At 40.6% G+C, this 8,177-nt stretch overlaps 1 protein-coding gene and 1 pseudogene across 1 annotated transcript in view; both read right to left on the minus strand.

Annotated features, from left to right (window-relative positions):
• ESR2 (estrogen receptor 2) overlaps positions 1-8,177 on the minus strand; it is an 82,093-nt gene that overhangs the window by 65,672 nt on the left and 8,244 nt on the right. The gene's annotated exons all lie outside the window — the stretch shown is intronic.
• LOC114006175 (GTP-binding nuclear protein Ran-like) lies at positions 1,536-2,403 on the minus strand (annotated as a pseudogene).

Raw genomic sequence — 8,177 nt, forward strand, 5'->3', positions numbered from 1 at the left:
TTCCCTGGTCAACTTAAAAAAATAAAATAATGACAATGAATTCAATTAAATAATTCTCTTTTTAAAAAATATGCAAAGAGCATTGTGAAGTGGTTAGCATTTTATGCCTTAGCACTTTTTAAACTCATAGCACTTTCATAACCTCTTACACATAAACTAACCCTCCTGATTATCAATTTATTAGGACAGCGCTGAATCCTTCTTGGAAAGGGTAGCAGGGAGAAGAAAGTAAAAAGTAAAATTAGATTTTAAGCTTCTTGGAGGCACATGCTATTTTCCTGTTCACCTTCCACTACAACTCAATAAGTACTTGTTGTAAGGAAAAAATATGCATACGTGTGCTTAAAATACAAGACTTGGGGTCAGCCCTGGGGTGCCGCAGTTGGGTACTATGCATAGGGAGCCAGAGCCCAAATGCTGGTTGGGGTTAAATTCCGGCCCCAAATCCTGTTGGGATGGAGAAATGGAGAAAAGGGAATTATAATATGACCATGCCCCACCGGGAGCTGCTTGCTCTCTTGTTCTCTCACCCCCACCCCAAACGAACACACCCTTTGGCAAGAAAAAAATAAAATATCTGTATCTATATAAAGTAAGTGTACTATAATACGTACTATAGTATCTTATATATTTTATAGTTAAAAAAATGGGAGCACCTTCAGCAGACATGGTACTGTGTTGAAAAAATGGCATCCAAAGGAATCCCTTAGGAGGGTAATGCGTCAGATAAAAAGGTAACAAACCAGGTAAAATTATAAGGAACTAATACAAAGGTGGTAACACTTCTAGTCAGCATTTTATTTCAAAACACTTTGACCTCAAAGGAGAGGAGAGAGAATAGTAACTGGAGAACACTGAATCAAATAATATTTTGGAAAATGACATGCACTTATGAATCCATGAATATGGAATGTCGTGTTTTAGTTACTTTAGCTTCCTAATACTCATATATACAATCCCTACGTCCTCATAGAAAATACGAGATAAAGCATGTAATGCTAACTACTCAGAATTAGTCTTTTCCAAAGTTTTATAAAATTATGTTAAAATATATATGACATAAAATTGACTTTCTTAACCATTTCTAAGTCTACAGTTCAGTCAAAGACATTGACATTATTGTGCAATCAATTTCTGGGACTCTATTTCTCTTACAAAATTAGAACTCTATATGTATTGAACAATCCCCCGCCTCACCTCCTAGCCCCTACCAACTACCCTCTACATCCCTTTTTTTTTTTTTTTTTGCCACATAGTAGTACATGAGTTCTCTGAAAAGAGAGGGGGAGAGAAAGGGAGGGAGAGAAGGAGGGAGGGAGGGAGGCAGATAGATCACTCCCTAGGCGGCATGCCTCACTCCAATTCCTTCTCCTTTATCCTCCTCTTGAAATTTTTTCCTAAAGAATTATTATTATTATTTTAGACATTTGAAATACAATTTTATTCTGATTCTAAAAGAAAGGAATGGGAACAACAGTAACAAGGTTTCACCACTGAGTATTGGGATGTGACGGTGGCTGTCTTCTATTTGAAACTCAATAAGGAAACAATTGCATTTCAAAACAGTAAACACGCAGGTCCAAAAATGAAGGTATTTTGGGCCTGCCACATTCACTCTGAAACTCATTTGTCTCCTTCAGCATCCCAAAGATGAAGCACATGTTCTGCTGAGCTAGTAACAAGTGGGACACACACTGCACTGCTGACGTCACAGGACAATTGCCTGTAAAACTAGACTTCCGAGGTGGGGCTCCAGCTTCATTCTCACAGGGCACCATCCTCTCCAGGAGAGCAGTGGTCTGAGCAACCTCTAGGTCATGCTCATAGTGAGCTGCCAGAGACGGGTCCATGACCACCTCTGGTGGGGCGAGAGGAGGAATGGTGACCAACTCCAAGTTAGGGTCACAATGAGCTTCCTTGCCAGCCGAGGAAGGGCTTGTCAAAGTTGTGATTACTTTTGGCAGAAATATCATAGTACTACGTCTCCTTTCAGTGGAAGGCAATGTATGTTGCCTTCACTTTCCTGTCCTTAATGTCCACTTTGTTGCCACACAGCATGATGGGGCTGTTCTCACATACTCGGACGATCTCTATGCCTGTCAGGCACGTTCTTGTAAGTCACCCTTGAAGTTACTTCAAACGTGATGATGGCACACTGGTCTTTGGCGTAGTAGCCATCCCTCAGCCTGCGAACACTTCCTGGCCGGCCATGTCCCACACGTTGAACTTGGCAGGCCCTCTGTTGGTGTGGAAGATAAGCGGGTGGACCTTGATGCCCAGGGTGGCTGCATACTTCTCAAACTCCCCGGTCAGGTGACGCTTCACGAACGTGGTCTTCCCAGTGCCACCGTCACCAACTAACACCAGTTTGAACTGGACCTGCGGCTCTCCCTGCACGGCCATGGTGTCCACCCAGCTGCGGACACCCTATGTATTTCTATTTGTTATTATTATTATTATTTTTTAATTTGACCTGACAGAGACAGAGAGAAAGGGAAAACAAGAAAGCAAGCCTCCAAGTCCTGGATATGAACCGCAGTTGGCCATGTAGGAATTCAGCACCTTTAACCACCATGCCACCCACCAACTTCTCCTCTTGAAATTTTAAACATGCATGTACATGGGCCTGGCATGTTTTCAAGCTGTCAGGTCTGGGATTCAAACTGCACAGTCGGCCATGTGAGACACAGCACTTTAACCACCATGCCACACGCTGGCCCCAGTCTATATTTTATCTCTCTTTATAGATTTGCCTACTCTAGGGATCTCACATAAGCAGAATCATAGTACTTATCTTTTGTGATTGGCTTATTTCGCCTAGCATAATATCCTCAAGTTTCACCTGTGTTATAGCATGTGTCAGAATCTCTTTTTTTAAGACTAATACTCCATTGTATATACAGACCATATTTTGTTCATCAAGACAAGGGGTTTTTTTGTTTTGTTCTGTTGTTGTTGTTTTTTTTTGGGGGGGGGTGGTTTGAGAGGTTTTTGCTATAGGGCATTTACACTCGCCAGAAAGACAGAGAGACATAAAGCAAGAAATCACCGCCCGGGGATGACCAAGCCGCAATCCCTTCTCCTCCATTCTCCTCTCGGGATCTTAGGTATACATGTACACACACCCAGCATAAGTTTAAGCCAGCGGGTCCGGGACTTGAACCATGGTCGACTACATGGGAATCCAATGACATAGCCATTACACCAACTGCTGGTCCCCTAGACAAGGTTTTAAAGAGAGATGCTTGAATACATTTATTAGATCCTAGGGAATAACCTAGGTTAGAGTGAGCAGTTGAATACAGGAGTGACCACAGGCATTGGTAATTAGGTTGTTGACATCTCCAGGACTGACAGTATCGTTAATGTTATCCTGAAAATATCTTCCCTATTTTTGTGCTTTAAAGAGAGATTTTTGCTAGAGGGCACATATCACCCCTAAGGGGAGGTGGCCATGCCACAATCCCTTCTCCTCCATTCTCCTCTCAGGGTTTTAGGTGCACATGCACATACATCTGGTGTGAGTTTCAAGCCTCCAGGTCTGGGACTCAAACTGTGACCAGCAATGTGGGAGTCCAATGCCTTTACCATTATGCCACTTGCTGGTCCCTACCTTTCCTATGTTAATCTATCTACATATACAACTGCTCACTGTGCTTATGTTTTCAATATCATATCTCGGTGTTGATATTTTACTGCATTATTTTTGCTACATGACCTGTGCATGTCTTATGTAGCCAAATATTTCATCAAAACACATTTAAAAATTTGCCAGAGGGTATGCATGCTTGCTAGAGAGAGACAGAGAGGAAGAGAAAATAAAATAAATCATCCCCCTAATGGGGCATGGTCACACCACAGTCCCCTCTCCTCCATTTCCCCCTCCTTTTGAGATTTTGTGCATGCATGCACACATGCCTGGTGAGTTTCTTAAGTTGCCAGATCCAGAACTTAAACCACTCAGTCGACTACATGGGATCCAGCCTTTTAAACCACCGGGCTAAGGGCTGGCCTTAAAACCCATTCAAAGTACACTGACAACAGTATTTAAACAATATACATTTTCACAAGTGAGAGCAAAATACTTAACATACTTGAGTTGTATTTATACATAACAAAATGTAACCTTTAGGTAATTATTAAATTTTATATATCTTTAACTTTTTCTTAATAAAACAGTCTACCCAACGTAATAAAAAGATGTCTGAAGGGTAGTATAGTCAGTATATGCAGAAACCTTTCTTATATAGAGTACTGTTCCATGTAAACTTTTGTAAGGACACAGTCCTCAATCATCAAATGAAGATTAAATTATATTCAGGGGGACCAGCAGGTGGCGTGGTGGTTAAACTGGATACTCCCACATGGTCAACCATGGTTCAAGTCCTGGACCTGGTGGCTTGCTTGTTCACACACTCTCTGTGTCTTTATGGTGAAAATAAAAAAAAAAAAAAGAAAGAATAAAGAAAATTAAATAAATAATTCTAAAAAAAAAGTTATATTCAGGGAATTAGGAAGCAGGATAACTGAAAATTTTTTTTTTCTATAGGGTGCGTGCGCTCACCAGACAGAGAGAGAGAGACAGAGAAACAGAAAGCGAAAAATCACCCCCCAAGGGGGATACCACACCACAATCTCCTCTCGGGATCTTGGACATGCATGCACACGCGCCCGGCTTAAGTTTTAAGCAATGAGGTCCGGGACTCGAACCGCAGTCAACTATATGGGAGTCCAGCAACATAGCCATTACGATAACTGCTGGTCCCAGGATAACTAAATTTTAAAATAAGAATTTGAGGACCAGCTCTGTAGCTTAGTGGTAAGAAAGCTGGATCCCATGAAGCCAACAACAATTTAAATCCCGGCTCCAGAGGCTTGAAAAATACACTGGGCACATGGGCATGTGTGCCCCAAGTCCCAACACAGTGGAGAAATGGAGGAGAAGGGATTATGGTGACCATGACCTATTGGAGGATGCTTTCTTCCTCTCTCTGTTTCTTCTGTATCTCTCAGGCAAGCACACTCTCTCTCTAGTAATAAAATAAAAATTAGAAGTTAAGAATTTTTAAGACTTAATATTTAATTAATTAAAAAAGAAAACAAGATTTTAAATCTGAGGTGTGTCCTGGCATATTCAGGGGCCAAGGCAACTGAAGCTATGCTCTAAACCCCATCTTCTAGATCCCCAAAACACTGAGACAGGAACCATTTTAAATCTAAGGTATGTCCTGGCACACTCAGGGGCCAAGGAAACTGAAGTTATGCTCTAAACCCCATCTTCTAGACCCCCCAAAATACTGAGACAGGGTCATTGAAATCCTCAATGCTTATTGAACCTCCTGCCTTAAGAAATAAATCTGAATTCAAAATCTTTCTGTGGATGCCATGTTGCAAAACATAGTAGAGATTTTGTCACAGAAAGATGTATAATCCATCAGCTGTCCAGAAACCACCACAGAGGCTCAAGAAATATGAAAAAACAAGAAAATATTTCTCCTCTAAGGGAAAAGAACAATCCTTCATCATCCACAGACAGTACAGTGGAGCTTGTGGAAATGTCCAATAGAGAATTCAGAATATTCATAGCAACAAAACTAAATGAGATGCAAGAGCTGAGAGACAATGAACTCCAAAAAATACAGGAGAAAGGAGACGAGTTCCAGGAAGTGAGGAAGTTCTTACACGATCTGAAAGAGGAAATACACAACATAAAAAAGGATCAAATGGAGCTGTTAGAGATGAAGGCTGCAATACAGGAAATCAATACCTCCCTCGGAAGTTTTTAAAAGCAGATTAGTCCATGCAGAAGATCAAATCTTGGATGTTGAAGACAAAACCTCTGACCTAGAAAAAAATAACCAAAAAACAAACAAACAAAAACTGAGAAAAAAAAAAAGAGAGAGTACTATATGAGAAGTATTAAATACCATTAAGCACCCTAATATCCTGATAATCAATATCCCAGAAGGTGAAGAAATTAAGAAGCGTATTGATAATCTATGAAATCCTGCAAGAAAACTTTCCAAATCTAGAGAGACTTTCAAATATTCAGGCCCAAGAAATACATAGAACCCCAAATAGATTCAACCCCAGAAGAGCTTCTTCAAGGCACATCATAGCCAGATTGGCCAAATCCACACATACAAAAACAAGATACTAAAATTGGCAAGAGAGAAACATCAGGTCACTTATAAACGTTATCTCATCAGGCTAACATCAGACCTCTCATCAGAAACAATGTGAGCAAGGAAAGAGTAGAATGGGAAAATATATTCAAATTGTTAAGTGAAAAACAGTTTCAACCAAGAATACTATACCCCACAAGATTATCCTTCATATGAGAAGAAAAGATAAAAAACATTCTCAGATAAACAAGACCTGAAAGACCAACACCAGACCAGCTCTGAAGTTCTGAAAGGAGTGCTTTACCAAGAAAACTAAAGACACACAGACAGAAATAAGAGAGCAAAGAGCAACCCCAAAAATGAGTAACTTAATGCTAGGGACAAGAAATATCAATAATAACATTGAATGTTAACTTCCAGAATTTAAACAGAAAACCACTGCTATCTTTTCGTTTCATTACACCTCCTAAATACATGAAGGTTCTACTGACACAGAGTAATGAAAAATGGCATGGAAATTCAGGAACTTAAAATAACACCACCTATTATCCAGCTGGAAAGTGAACCTGAGATTTAAAATGAACATAATCTCTCTCAGAGGCAGAGAATCAATCCCATCATTCGTTTTCACCTACGAATGAAATGTTCATTCACAGCTCGGCAATGCTGAAATACCTGTCAGGCACTCACTACCAAATGTCAAATTCTAGGATGTATCCAGTCAGGTGCCACTGCCAGTTTGCTTAGAAAATGCAGATCTCTGGGGCCAAAAGATGGCTGTCTAGAAGGCTAAGGAGTCTGAGGGGATAACAACATGAGAAGATCCTTTCTAGAGCCCCTGGGTCTCAAGGAAATACAGATTTTGAGATCAGCAGACGGTGTAATGGTTATGTCATTGGACTCCTATGTAGGTGACTGTGGTTCGAGTCCCAGACCTGGTGGTTTGAAACTCAGGCTGGGAGCATGTGCATGTATGCTCAAGATCCTGAGAGGAGAAAGGAGGAGAAGGGATTGAGGCATGGCCATCCCTGCCCCCTGGGGCAGGGGTTGGGTGGGGGGGCGGGGAGGGGGAATTTCTCACTTTGTCTCTCTCTCTCTGGAGAACACACAGAAAATACAGATTTCTTGTAGCAACATATTGCTAATCAACTTTATAGAATTTCCTCACATTGGGGCTAGCAGGGGCATGGTGGTCAAAAATGCTGGATTCCCACATGGTTGGCTGCGGTTCGGGTCCAGGACCTAATGGCTTGTTTTCTCCCTTCCCCTCTTTATGTTTCTCTCTGATCAAATTTAAAAAATAATAACAATAACAAATGAAATTAAATAAATATTTCTTAAAGAAAAAAAAAAAAAGAATTACCACATGTCCCCAGTATATTTATGTCAGAGAACTGATTGCAGAATAGTCACAAAAAGTTATAAGTTGCTTTTCGGTTGGATATCTTTTATATGTACAATATCTAGATTGATGTGACAATGATTTGTCAGTGACATCTTGAATATTTACTTGGTGACCAATGCAGAGTTTTTCTTAAATGGTTTTATTTTTTTAAAGGAGGAATTTTTGCTAAAGAGCAATTGCACTCACCAGAGAGACAGAGAGAGACAGAGAGACAGAAAACAAGAAAATCAACCCTGGGGGGATGGCCATACCACAGTCCCTTCTCCTCCATTCTCCTCTTGGGATTTTGGGAACGCACGCACACGCACCCGTCCTGAGTTTTAAGCTGCTGGGCAGGTTCAGGATTCAAAGTGCAGTCAACTATGCGGGAGTCCAATGTTGTAACCATTATGCCATCTGCTGGTCCCTAAACTACTGAATTTAAAACCAGAACACAGAGCAATGAATAACAAAAGGGAAGTCTCCTCTACCTCATGTCTGTAAGAGTGAACAAACAAACCCATTCTGGTCATTTGAGTAGCCCCACTTTAAACCAGAGATATAAACTGGTCAGAATCCTACAAAGATCAAATTTTTTTAACATTGTAGGACAGAATTTTCCCAACACATAGTTTGAATGTCTAATCATGGCCCAAGTGACCACAATA

Source organism: Tupaia chinensis, unplaced genomic scaffold (assembly GCF_000334495.1).
Source record: "Tupaia chinensis unplaced genomic scaffold, TupChi_1.0 Scaffold000075_1, whole genome shotgun sequence".
Classification (NCBI taxonomy): Eukaryota; Metazoa; Chordata; class Mammalia; order Scandentia; family Tupaiidae; genus Tupaia; species Tupaia belangeri.